Raw genomic sequence first — 13,811 nt, forward strand, 5'->3', positions numbered from 1 at the left:
TAAGCATAATTTTCAACAATTAAAAATTGTTGAATAAAAAAAATATGTTTATTGCTTTGATTGACCCCCAAAGTCAAATTATTCACATTCATAGCATTTTAATTGAATGTTATTAAATGTGATTCATTATGTAATTTTCTTCATCTACAGGCCACTATGTCAAAAAAAAAAAGGCTACAGTATTAGTAGTGGGTAAGCAGTTGATATTGTTTCCTAAGAATTAATCACAGTAAATCATTTGGCTAAAGAGCAGCCAAAAAGTGTGGACGTGTGCTCATCCAAGCTTGAAAAAAAAAACCCAGCCGAGCATATTATTACCCAGAACTATTTCATCATACTGCGGTGAGGGGAAAAACATATAGCCAAGCAGATCTGCCTGATTTCATATCTAGCACAATGAAGGGCTTAGAAGTTAATTATTCATGTACAATGCAAATACAGGAAATTAATATTCATGCTGGACAGAATGAGTGTCCAGGCCCGTGTCAGCCCCTTATGAAAATCATCGATGTGTTTAAGATTGGATACAAAGCCTTATTAGCAGTAGGGAGACAAAAGGAAGATCTAGGAGGAGCTTCTAATCTATCTGTTGTCTGCTCTACTCTTTTGAACAGGACCACCAACAATGCTACTAATTCCTGATAAGCCTAATTAGATCTCTTGCTTGGAGGTAGGCTTTGCACTAATTCTACCAATCAGGAGATTTGTATAATGACCACATGACCATTCAGGGCAAGGTTAGACAGAGTGCTGCAAGGTATGTGTATGCTTTTGTGTCTGCTGTACAGAGACACACCTAGTTAAAATACTGGGAATCTTCTGATCTTCTGAGTCTGAGCTTCAGACTCAGATGTGTTACCTAATCCCAGAATAACACATATAAAAGCAGTGGAAGAAAAAAACATATTTGTCAAAAAATACATTTGATACACTTACAAAACAATACAATTAATCTATAGATTTATTCTTTGTCCAAATGGACAGCATCAATTTCTTTGTCTGAAAACAAAACAAAACAAAACAAAAAGCAATTAATTAAACACTAAAGGCTATTGTTAAGATTATGTTAAAATGAAAAAGGGGCTTGTCACCCTCACTGGAAGCATGGGTCCAGGATCACACCAAACTTTTTTGGAAGCATGAGATGAGAAGAATTATGAGTTCTAGAAAAGTTGAATATAATTTGAATGCTTAAGGTCAGTCCACTGAGTAGATTGAACTAGCGTTCACAGTTCACTTCAAAAGCCATCATGAACTGAGCATCAATGACACGATTCAACACAGATGTGAACAAGCATAAAGTTTCTTATTTCACTCCATTAGCAAAGGAACAACTAAGTGAATAGGTGAGTTTATAAAACCATAGGTTTTTCGTGAAATCCAAGTTAACAGATCAAGGTTCAAATTCAAATTCAAATGTATTTATACAGCACTTTTTACAACAGATGTTGTCACAAAGCAGCTTTACAAATGTCCAAGTCCAAGCCCCCAGTGAGCAAGCAAAGGGCGACAGAAGCAAGGAAAAACTCCCTAGAGCATGAGGAAGAAACCTTGAGAGGAACCAAGACTCAAAGGAAGGCCCATCCTCCTCTGGCCAACAATGGTCACCACAATTATAACAGTTTAAAGAGAATTTTCACCAGATCAGGTAACGCTAATGCTGACATTTTATTCTAGTACCTGCTGTGTTGTAGCCAGGAAACAGTAAATGTTTACCTATTTCAATTTAATAAGTTCACTGAAAACTACTTCCTCAATAATCTTGTATATAAAAGGAAGGTTTAAAATAGACCTGTAGTTATTTTATATAGAATCATCCAAGTTTCTCTTTTTTTGAGGTGCTTAATTTTTTTTAGGACTTAATAAGTAAGACTCAGCAAATATGCCTGATCAAGGTGTGCTTTACACTATCTGCAATAAACTCATTTCTAGGCAACTGAAAACCTTTAGTAAGGCATTTATAAGATAGAAAGTGAAAGTGGTCTAGGCGCCATACCATTTCCTCAAGAGGATTACGATCAGTAGGACTACACTGAGAAATAATTGTTAAATTGTTTCTGTGCAGTGATAAGTGTGGCCAGTGTGTATTATTATTTCAGGAGGTTTTGAATGCCTGTCTAATCTTTTTTATTTTGCATCTGAAGAAAATTTCTAATTCATTACATCTGTTGAGAGTAGAGAATTTTTTACCCTATCAACAGGCAAATATTTCAAGCGTTGATGATCAAATCAGTGAGGTCAGAAAGCAAGGATTGCCATTTTTTAATCTAGGTATGAAGACTTATAGAGACTGTAATGAATCTGAAGTTTAGCTTTTCAAAAAAAAATTAGACTCATCTTTCCTGAATGCTTTTCAAGCTTTATACTCATGTCACATTATTGTGCGGTGATTTCTGCATGTTACAGACGTCTTTCTGTGTGCTGAAGCACCTTAAAAAATTTAGGCCACTCCCCAAATGAGACACACCTGTCTCACATATCAGTTGGGAAGAGCACATAAACACAGGCTAAGATAGCGTCTCTACCCTCTGCCCAGCACACTGTGTAGTCATGACATGACGTCAAGTTATGAGAAATCACACAGCGAGTCAGAGAAACATTTCGTACGTATGCAATACAGACAAGGGGGTCTGTGAGCATCCAATCACAGCATAACGTTATAGTCTTATTATCGCAGCCCAACAAAACATTAGGGTACAGTGTGATACTATATTCCCGTTATCACTGCTCCACAAAACATCATTAGTGCAGAATATTATGCTGTAGCCTATTTAGAGCTCCACAGAACAATGTCAAATTCAAGGCTGGGCATAGAGCATTTACCATTTTCTGGACTTTGCAAATATCACAGATACATTTGGCTTGTTTTGGTGCAGTAGCCAATTGTCTGCACACATTAATGCTTGCCTGTTTATTTACACTCATGAGCAATTACAGTTAACAAATTCTTGTATAGTATATTTTAGAGGAGAGGAGAGTTGGAATTACTGATGTGCTTGTGCCCCAGAGGTAAAAGGGGCTTGTGCCCAGAATCTGAAATCATGCCAAGATACTGGATTCCACAATACAAGGAATGTTTGTAAGAATGCTGTTCAAATTTGAATTCACTGTAGCTTCTGTAAACAAGTGTGTCCATAGTAACATGACAAGATTCCAGTGTCGCATTCCAGTGCCAGAGAGCGCAGAGCCATGACACTGTGACTTTGCTCAAAGTTTTCATCTCTGAGAAATTCTTTACCCATTTATAAAAAGGGAAAGAAGAGGAGGAATCGATTTTTATGGTGAAAAATTGATTGTGTAAAGCCACAAATCTCTGCTGCCAAATCAGAAGGTCTCTCTTCTCTCCTCTCCTATGTCTACCCTGAATTGCTATTCCATACCTTGGTCTCAAAATAAATAATAGATCTGAAACAGGCCAGCTGTGTTGTGAAAGACATTGTTCAGTGCTTATATGATCCAGTTGGCACAGTTTTAAGTAGCAGATTTTTTATGATTGTTTGCAGCAAATGCACGATCGATAATCTGTGACCTTCAGGTGCTTGCCTACTTGAAGGCACATTGTCAAACAAGGTGTGATTACTATGTACACAATAATCATAACTTCACATCTCCTGCTAAGTTTAAACCACTTTGCACATTGTGTATTCCATAACAACCTTCCTTGTAGCTGGAAGCAGGGGCCTGACAGATGCCTGTTTGCAAAGAGCACATTGAACGCTGGTTGCTTCAGTGGACTTTGTACAGTGCTTCTCTTTTATGATTTGACTATAGTGTCTGTGAAGGCAAAAGTGGAGGAGGAGCTCATCTGCATATTTTCTGGGCAAGAATTGCCAGGTGACTTAACAGCTGCACGACACAGGAGGCCAACAATGTAGAAAGGCAATTCATGATCATATATGGTCTTTCAGTGCAGCTGTCAGAAAGCTTTTAGTGTCAGCCTTTGGGTAAATACTTCAAATGAACTCCTCTGTGCATGGTGCGGCAGACTGGGAGTGTACACATCGTGAATGACAGCTATCCGACCACCTGGTAACCTCAATTTGAAGAGTCAAGACTGCAGTGTAAGAGAGTGCATGGTGTAGGTTGGGTAGAGGAAAATCATGCAGTTAACCCTTTTCAGTACTGGATCCTACATCTGTAAAGGTATTCAGTAATCTCTTGACAAATGATGAGTCAAATTAAGATTTATTTATTTTTTTATAAAAAGAGATAAAGTAAAGATTTTTTAATATTAATGTCTAATATGTCTCAAATAAGTCTCTGGAACAATGTGGCCTTCAGTCTGCACCCACAGTAGGATTTCTCTGGAACAGCTGGACTAATATCTCTGTGGAAGGAAAGTGAGAGCTTATAATACTAACACCGTTGTTTGCTCATTCAAAGCTGTCCATCATTGCAATCAAACTGTGAACAAACAACACAAAAGGCCACATCATCCTGTGTATAAGAGTCAACATTTCGTTTTACTCATGCACGTATAGGAAAATTCCTTCTCAAGCAAAGGATTTTTCCCAAAATAAGTTGAATGCTTGGTTCCTTGGAAAGCAAAGACTTCCTGATTATTTTTCCCAGTGTGGTGTCCATCTGGACAGAAAGCATACTTTACCTTTCTAGATATCATTTGGGAGATTGTTAGGAAATTCCTGCTCTCCAAAACGTTCTGTTCACCATTAAGGCATGAAGGTACTGAGCTGCTGAAATAGTTTTGACATTTATGGAATATGCAGCCTGCTACAGAGAGCAGTGTTTTGCAATTTTGCCCCTGAAATTCCCCACCACTGCAAGTTTTAACATTCTGCCTGTTGTAACCCACCAATTTCAACATCACGAGGCGCTTGTTAATTAGCTGATGAGTTGTGTTAGGTGTGCCAGTGTGTAAACACTGTATGATATAAAACTGCTGACTTTGAATATTTCCCTATGAATATTTATAGGCATGCCTTTAGATCACTTTTCTAAAAAATGTTTTCCATTTTACTTAATGCGTCTGACAGTGCCGCATTCTGTAGCTGACTCATCTAATTAGCTGATAGACACGGATGTGTCGGAACAGGGAACCCTTTAAAACGTACAGCGCATTTGAGGAGTGGGACTGGAAAACACAGCTCTGGCGCTCTATTCTAGGTAGCATCTACAGTGATAGCGTTCAGTGCTTATTTCAAGAACTCGTGACTTCTCTCTCGCTTCTTATTCATAGGACTCTATTTGTACCCCAGTTCTACAACATGCCTCTAAAATCCCTGTGAAACTGCTTCCTCTTAAGCAAAAGCAGTTGGTTGGAGGTATCGGCTGGTGCTATAACACCTATTATTAACATATTATTAACATATATTAACATATTATTGTTATAACAGGCCTGTCCTCCAAGCAGCTGATAAGAATTGTTTCATATCCAGTGACTTTAGTGCAACGCTCTCTCTCTCTCTCTCTCTCTCTCACACACACCACAGAGGTTGTTGCTGCTCTTACAAATATTAAGTATAAACTTTATGGCTGTTATGTGCTGAAAATTTCATAAAACATATGAGTGATGACAACATTTGTGTTAATTGCTTTTCACACAGAGTTCAAATGCATAAAACCAGACACAAATAAAATCAGGTCATGGATGAACAGTCAGGCTTCTCAGAAGTGCAATTTGGGACACTGGCAATCAAAGGAGTTAATGTTTCTTATGCATTTATGCTTCTTTTTCCCTAGCATTTGCCTGTCTTTGTGATATGTAATATTGAAATATATGCGCATGTAGAATGCCATCCAACAGCGTGTGCCATATTGACAGTTAAATCAAAAATTTTCCCGCTTTGAGTCTCAAATGCAAAGGGAAAAGAGTCCGATTTAGTTTGCTGATACTACAGTATGGAATGGGCTGTTTCCTTCTAAAAGCAGAAAATCTGGAGCCTTAAGCTCCTCCGTGGCTGCTATAGCAACCTCTGTCCCTTCCCTCTTAGCCCCAGGTAAGTTACAACAGCTGCTTTTCATAATTAGGATGTATAGTACAGTTTACACTCATGTTTCCCGAACTTGCGTCACACTCCTGTAACACTTTTACATGGCTTGTAGTCATCCACGGTGTCTCGACTGGGATTGTAGCTTCGTCCCAGCAGCGCAAGTTTGTTTTATGATTACAGAGGACTTCGAAATGGGATTTGCCCCTCTGGTTTCTCCTTGAGCTGATTCTCATTGGCCAGAGCAGAGATGCTCAGCGTTATCATTTCAGCACATTACTGCATTGATCTTTTACTCTCTTCAATGATTATTTTCCCTTGCATGATCATTGTACTGCCGTAAACATACGGCTAACCACCGAGGTCCAACGGCCAAGCGTGAGGGAGAGAGGCCTGCTGAAACTGGGATATGAAATATTTATCCTTCCTGCATTTTCAGCTGTTGGTCCTCTTCGTCAATGGGACTATGATCCATCTCCACAAACAGAGCTGAATAATTTAGCACTGGTTAAACAATTGGCCTGGCATCAAGGAACTGACAAGTGAGATGCCCGAGTGAATATAGGAAAAAACTGGGAAGTGGATGGGTGGGGGTAGGACACACAAGTGGTGTGAAAAGGTGTGAAAGCAAAACAAACACCGAGGCTGGGATTCACAACGCACATCAGACATAGACAGGCTCCTTTATTCTGTGGACTCAGTGGAGATTCCATATATATTACCAGTAGAAGAAAAATGAAAAAAATAAAAATAAAAATTTAAACAAGGAAGAATGAAGATATAGTCTGTGGCCATGACCAGGTGTCTGCACTAAAAAAGATTTTTTTTTAAAGATTAAAAATGAAAATAAACTTACTTTTCAATTCCTCATACCATGTAGCAACATAGACTTTGTATTTATAGCCTCCCAAATGTGATTTTTGATCTATGGTAAGTCTAAAATGGCATGTGCATCCTGACAAATTTGGGATCATTACCACTAGATTTCACTTAACTACAACTTAGAGAAAAGATTTCAATTAAGAGCAGCTTGATTAAATCTCAATTAAGTCCAATCTGTGGAGCCCTGCCTCTCTTCCACTCGTGTTGTGCACTGAATCCCGGGGCCAGATTGACATTTGGATGCATTTCGAAGCACCACCTGCTTATCTCTCATTTTCTTCACTGTAACAGGGACACGGGTGCAGACAGAGCCGTAGTCTGCGCGGAATAAGTTACCGCCACCCGTGCCATCGTGAACCGGGTGGTGGCCGCGTGCCCCGCAAGTCTGCCAATAACTGTCTCCGCACAACCAACGAATTCTGTCATCCAACTCGGAAACGATTTATATCCGACCAGAGCGCTTCACTCATTACTGCCCGCTGCAGACTCTCACAGAACTGGGGAGGTACACTCAGGCTACTGGGGCCATAATGGACCCCTGCACCATGGTACTGCAGCAAGCAATAAAAGGTACACACAGCTATTAGTCTTATGCAGGACTACCAGCAACAGCCAGGATAATGAACTAAGGAGACAGTTAGGGCACCCTGAGGAAATAAGGTTCCTTCAGCAGTGGTAAATTTACCATAAGAGACAACCAGCAAGAAGAAGTAAAGCTTTCAAACTGACAAGAAGGAAAAGAAAGAACCCAGTAGTAACGGGAGATGAAAACGGAGCGAGTGATCGTGGGTAAATTTGATAGTGTTCCATGTACATGTACAATGCTTCTACTCACAAATGGTTATACTCGCTTGCAGTTTGACTTTCAAGCGTTTCTCAAAGAAAATGAACTATAACAATGTGATATTCTGACTAAGAGGATCTCTCGGTTACAAATTTGTCTGAACGCACAGCACAAATTACAGGGAAAGTTCAGAAAAGCTGGAAGTAGCATTGCATCAGAACAGACTATCCCTATCCATACAAAGGGAGTCATCTGGGTCCTTTACCACACACACTGGAGAAAGCCTCTTCCTTCGCTTAGACTAAATTGAGGTTCCTGACGATAACAAGGTAAGAGAGCCGAGTGTTTAGCAAGCATGGTTATGACTATGATAATGATAGCCTCACCCCTTTGACTACATAACATATGTTTTATAATAGCATAAGCACAAATTGTGTTTACAAATGAGCTGATTGCTGTACTCTAGATAGGTTTTTTCTAAATGCATAATGGCCTCACAACCCATATAAGCAAAATGGACCCCAACATAAATGGAGAATCGCATGGCTGGTACACACACAGATAGAGAGAGTTTGCATTCCCTGTCCTCTGGTGGTGGTGACTAAGGTTTGTTTGCAGTATGGAGGTTTCTTTCCACCTCTGCCAAACTGGGTGAAGGCCAAGGCCTTAAATCAATTGATTTTTTTTTTTCCTGCTACCATCTCCTCCAGATTGTTTGATAGCCATGCCAAGACCCGATTTTGCCTCCACAGATATTTCCCCCCCGGATGATGCTTAAAGAAACTTAAGATAAAGAGACGGCGAAGCAATTACACACTGTTCGAACTGAGTTTCCAGTCATCATTCTAGTTAGCAGACACTGACACTGAAGACTGTATATGCAGACTTCTGCCACATATCATTTAACAGAAGGTTTGAGAGACTGAAGCATCTGAATAATTTTTATGATTGACATCCAGGAATCATTATAGTAAATTATTTCCCCATAATGTACAACATTGTGTGCTATGTCTGCACCACTCTCAGACTACACGTTAGTAAGATTACATGAAAAGAGCCACTTTTCTTAGCGTTTTCTTGAATGTGTTTACATATTATACCGTTAGAATGATCTACCACTGTATGCATTTCTTACAATTCTTTTGACAGGATTAGTCTATAAAATGATTTGAAACCAAGTCTAGTTTTGTCCATACTAATCATCCCAGTGATAAAATTTGGGGTACAGTTTTACTCCATAAAGGAGGTGAATCACCAAATTCTCTACATAATAATAATATGAATATGCCTAAATTACTCAAGTACTTCTCCACATTTGAATGAATTACTAACAAATACACAATCCTTCCAGTTAGCGTATAAAAACGCGATGCTTAATGGCTTTTTCAGCTTAACATACACAAATAGCAACTGTGCCTCGCAGCCTCATCATTAACAGAGTTAATCCCAAGTCTTCAAGGAGGCTGAGGAAAATAGTCCTTGCAGGCAGCTTCTCACAACAAGCTTCACCGATACAGTACATGAATAAATTACGGAGATAATTAAAGGAAATGTCAACGCAGGGCTGGATGGAGCATTATTAATGACGACTGGGCTGGAGTGAACATGATTAATGTGTGTTTAATGGTAGAAAGGAAGAATACAGCACTGGCTTTAATAAAGAGAGCTTATTTCACTGAGGTCTGGCTCTGGAATTGACCTGATCCCAACACCCGGAGGACCAACGCTCGACCTTTCTAAAGGTCTAATCTTCCATATCTGTTAGATTTATAGTGAACAACAGTTATGGAGGAATGGTAGATTAAAGAAATTCTAAAGTAAACCCTGCATTATTTTGCGAGTAAACGAGATTATAGACTATAGGATATTACAATATACAGCACATATCGTGGGCATTAAATAAAAGACCAGGGGAAGGGGCTGTAACTACAGCTCTGGGTTTTAGTTTTGGGAAACACGTGTACAGCCAATGTGCACGACCATGTTCTAACAGACTACCTGCCGTGGAGCACGGAAGGGGTTGATGACTTTTGCTGGTGGGGGAGTTATTCAAGCGACATAGGTTTCATAGATTTGAAAGCAATAACCCAAAAAACCCGAAACAAAAAAAAATAGATAGATAGATAGATAGATAGATAGATAGATAGATAGATAGATAGATAGATAGATAGATAGATAGATAGATAGATAGATAGATAGATAGATAGATTTCGTTTATTCATCATCTTTCGAAATCACTCCCGCAAGAAGTTCTGAAATGCTTCCCAGGCTGTTTTAGGGTCGGCTGGTGGCGCTGTTGTTCGTGGCGTGTATCGGCTCTAGCAGTCTTCCAGTGTCTCACCATCATTTTTGCTGCCTCGCGTTCATTTGCTTGTCTCAAGGCTGACTTGACACGCAGAATGTAAATCCAGGCACAGACAACGTCTCTTTCTCTCTATGGCTAAGAATCCAGCGACGTAAGGTCGTTGAGACAGGAGGGGGATTGTCTCTGCTGGTCTGAGCGTGGCTGCAGACTCTCCGTGGGGTACATTGCGTTGAAGCCGTGTTGCACTGGGACTGAGGAACCGAAGGAAAAGGGGGAGCTTTGCTGCCCGGCCCCCTCCCCCCTCCCCAAACCTTCCTGCCTCCTGACTGAAGACACCGCGCTTTTCTTGCATCCTGTGTCGCTTCTAGGCTAACCACTCTCCCAAGCCTTGGGAAAATGCTTTTCAATAGGTATCAGTGATTACCATGTCAGCCTCACTCATCGTCGTCTCTCGCCTGTGGAGCACAGACTGAAGAAATTTTTGAAGGAGAAAGACGGCGTTAGTTAGGTGAAGTGCAATTTACCCACATTATTTATAGAATCACATGTTCTGTAAAAAAAAAAAAAAAAAATAGCCTAATCGTTTTAACATCAAACTCTTCATTCATAAATGTGTATACAATATTGTTCCTAATTAGCCTTTGTTGATCCGAGAAGCTGGATGTTCACTGTAGTGCATACACCCTGCACACATTTGCTGTTTGCACGGAGTGCGCTGTGTTCTGATTTTGGTTTCGATGTTGATTGACGGGCTTTGTGTAATGGAAACCCGGGCTGCAATGAGTTGTCCCGCTGTGATTTGTTTTCGCACTCGGAGGCAGATAGATATCGATGAAGAGAGCCGGGGCGTGCATTGGTGCTACTGCAGCGAAGTTCAGGTACCGTTATGCCTACTGCGCATCTCCTGCAGAAATGCACAGGTGCGCTTTGCCTGTATTTCTGAGGCAGTCGACCCTCTAACCTTATGTTCTGTCCATCTACTAAACCAGGACACCGCTGTAGCAATGTGTATAACTCGAAACGATTTCATTTCTTTTTCTTAAACAGAACTTCTGTGTACTGATGCCAGTGCTGATTTTCGCTGCTTTGTAAAGAGATTATATCTCTTAATCTTGCCAAGAGTGGCCTAAACACTTCCTCCAGAAATGCTACTTGTAATATGCTTTTGAATTTTTAATGTATACGTATGGGTTCTGATTTCATTTGAATAATTTATCTGAAGAATACATTACCTATGAGAAGTTCATAGCTCAGTTAGTCAACAAAAATCAAGAAGTGTGTTTCAGTTTGACTGAAAACATTTGCAAAGTAATTCTGCATCCTGTCACATGGAGAGCAACTCTGCTGGGCTATATAACAGAAACTCAGTCTACTGATTTTACTCAGATGTCTTTAATAGTTGCAGTATTGAATTAGGACACTAGTTTGTCCAAATAATATAAAAGTCTTTCAGTGCCAGGATTATAAAAACACCAGCAACAAAGTTGCAGTTCAGTTTAGCAAGTTGATATTTTTTTAAATCAATGGTGACAGGACACTGGTGACACTGGGAATAGTGCACCTGTGAAAGAGAATTATTAATTGTCTGGTGATTTAGAATTTGAATGAATTTTGAGTCCTGAAAACACTCCAAGCCTCTTTTTCTCCTATTCTGATTAGTGTCTGTGGCCCTAGGCTTTACAGAGGGTGTTTAATAAGGGAGCATGATCCTTTGTAATTACCATATAGTGCTTAATAGCTCAATGTGACACAAGTGTTTAGTTCAAAGAAGTTTCGTTTAGTTATGACAACCGTAAAATTGTTACCATGAGAAGAACTGTGACATATGCTATTTATTCGTGGCCTGTGTGATAGCTGGTCATAAGAAGCTTCATGACTTAATTTAACTGTGCTGGCTTTTCCCCTTCAAGGAGTTACCTAAAACCATTCACTGACATGTTATGATGATACTTGGCTAAAATAATATTCTAAAAATCATTATTACTGGAAAATTGTGCTTTGTTAAGTAAGTTCGCAAAGCCACTGGGAACTAATGGTCTCAGTGCAAGACAGGTCTATGAAAGCAGACTGAAATGGGCATGAATTGAAGCATTCAGTTCCTGTAGCAAAGCCACGTGTTAACTGTGCTGTTCAAAAGATGCCTTTACATAAATCCTTGGCTGAAGAGGACCTTGGGTGCCTTTGTTTGATACACTTGCTCATTTTCATTTTCCTGATGAAAACCAGGAATTTATTGGAATGCCAGTGAGGTTGCATTGTCGCCACAGTCTTTGTAGTACGGAAATTGTATGTTTTTATTATATAGCTCACATTCTTGTCACTTTTATACAGTCAGTAGCAGGCAGAACATGATGAAGAGGTTTAGAATCAAATTAAAATCAAATGGACTCTTTTTCGTGAATTCATTTCCTTGTACACCCACTTCAGCCGTTATTTGATTAAAGCATTGCATAATGCTTGTTGTACTATTTAGTCATCGTGAAAGTAAATATGTTGAAAGGTGTATTGCAACCAGCTCATACTCACAAGTCACCAAGAGTGATTTCAGCTTCTGTGTAAGAAAACCACAGGCATGGATACTAGGTAGATGAATTCAGAATGCAACTAGTTGTTAAACTGCATTTTTACCGTTTCACACCTTCAGCGTTTGAACCGGCGCCGCTTACCGGCTCTCGGTCTGTCAGGAGGATCTGTCCTCAGCACGTTTGGTCTAAACTGTCGTGGCACCGTTAGATCCAGGTGTCATCTGTTTTGATGTAAAGTGCCTGCAGGCGAGCAGAGTGGAAGAGAGCAAGGGATGATTAGCGTGAATCTCTTGTCTCTGTGTATCCCCCCCCCCACCGCTGCGGCCTCTTTCGTTTGCTATTTCGCCTGCGTGCTCCAATACCCATAGAGACTGCTCCCCAGTACCAGAGACTGAGGCTGATAGGCTGTTATTAATGGCTTTGTGCCGTAGCAGAGCTGAAACTCTCACTCATCACAACCTGGGATTTATTCTGTTAGCCCCACCGCAACTATTACTCATAGTCACAGAGCGGTCATCGGCGTGTAGCTCTATTTGTATGAGCCTCTCTTTTATAGATGGGGTCAGGTTTGTGTCACGCTTTCGGGGAATATATATCTGTGGCAACAGCCATTGTCTACTTGGCATTGGCAATTGACGCAGGTTGATGTTATGAAATCACCCACTAACACACATTTGTTGCTGCATTAAATGGACATAATAGACATTCATTGCTTGTTTCAGCCTCATTTCATGTGTCATCAACCCAGCAAAATAATTAATTAAATGAATACATCTGTCCTCCCCAAACAGCACTCGGGAATTTAATAATTGAGAAAATCAGTCAGTCTGACCACTACACAAAGATTTGCGGCTGGCGAGACGCATCACCGAATAAACGCCAGCCTTATCCAGATTGTGAATTATACAGCATAAAGTGTGTTAGATCGATAATGCTGTGTAATGAGCACATTAACTAACCTAGCAATATTTGACCGAAGATGTGGAGCACGACTAGAATCATTTCTCATTCAGAGCAGCATCAGAATCTATAGTTGTTTGGCCCATAATTGTTGGAGAGGATTACAAGGGCTCAGCATGTAAGGTCAGCATGATATTTAAAGGAGAATTCTGGTGTTTTTCTTAATAACACGTCCCCACCTAATAACATCATCTTATATAAAGGGTATTAAAATGGGATGTTTATGGTTTTTTCTCAGTCCCATGTACAGAAAAAAAGCTCTTTGGTTGAAACTGAAATATAAGAGTGTGAAGTGTTTTGTCAGCAGGTGAACAGAGAGTGACTCTCAGATTTAAGCCTTACATCCCCTAGCTGTGGAATGATGTAGAAGGAAAATGGCACCAAAGAAATGAACTTTCTATTTGATA

The 13,811-nt window shown here is 39.9% G+C and overlaps 1 protein-coding gene across 1 annotated transcript in view; it reads left to right on the forward strand.

Annotated features, from left to right (window-relative positions):
- The first annotated feature begins 10,188 nt into the window (after window positions 1-10,188).
- cntn3a.2 (contactin 3a, tandem duplicate 2) overlaps window positions 10,189-13,811 on the forward strand; it is a 42,849-nt gene continuing 39,226 nt past the window's right edge. The window contains exon 1 of the mRNA XM_027017940.2: window positions 10,189-10,427. The gene's annotated coding sequence lies outside the window, so the exon portion shown is untranslated. The remainder of the gene's footprint in view (window positions 10,428-13,811) is intronic.

The sequence above is a fragment of the Electrophorus electricus genome, chromosome 24 (genome assembly GCF_013358815.1).
Source record: "Electrophorus electricus isolate fEleEle1 chromosome 24, fEleEle1.pri, whole genome shotgun sequence".
Taxonomy (NCBI): domain Eukaryota; kingdom Metazoa; phylum Chordata; class Actinopteri; order Gymnotiformes; family Gymnotidae; genus Electrophorus; species Electrophorus electricus.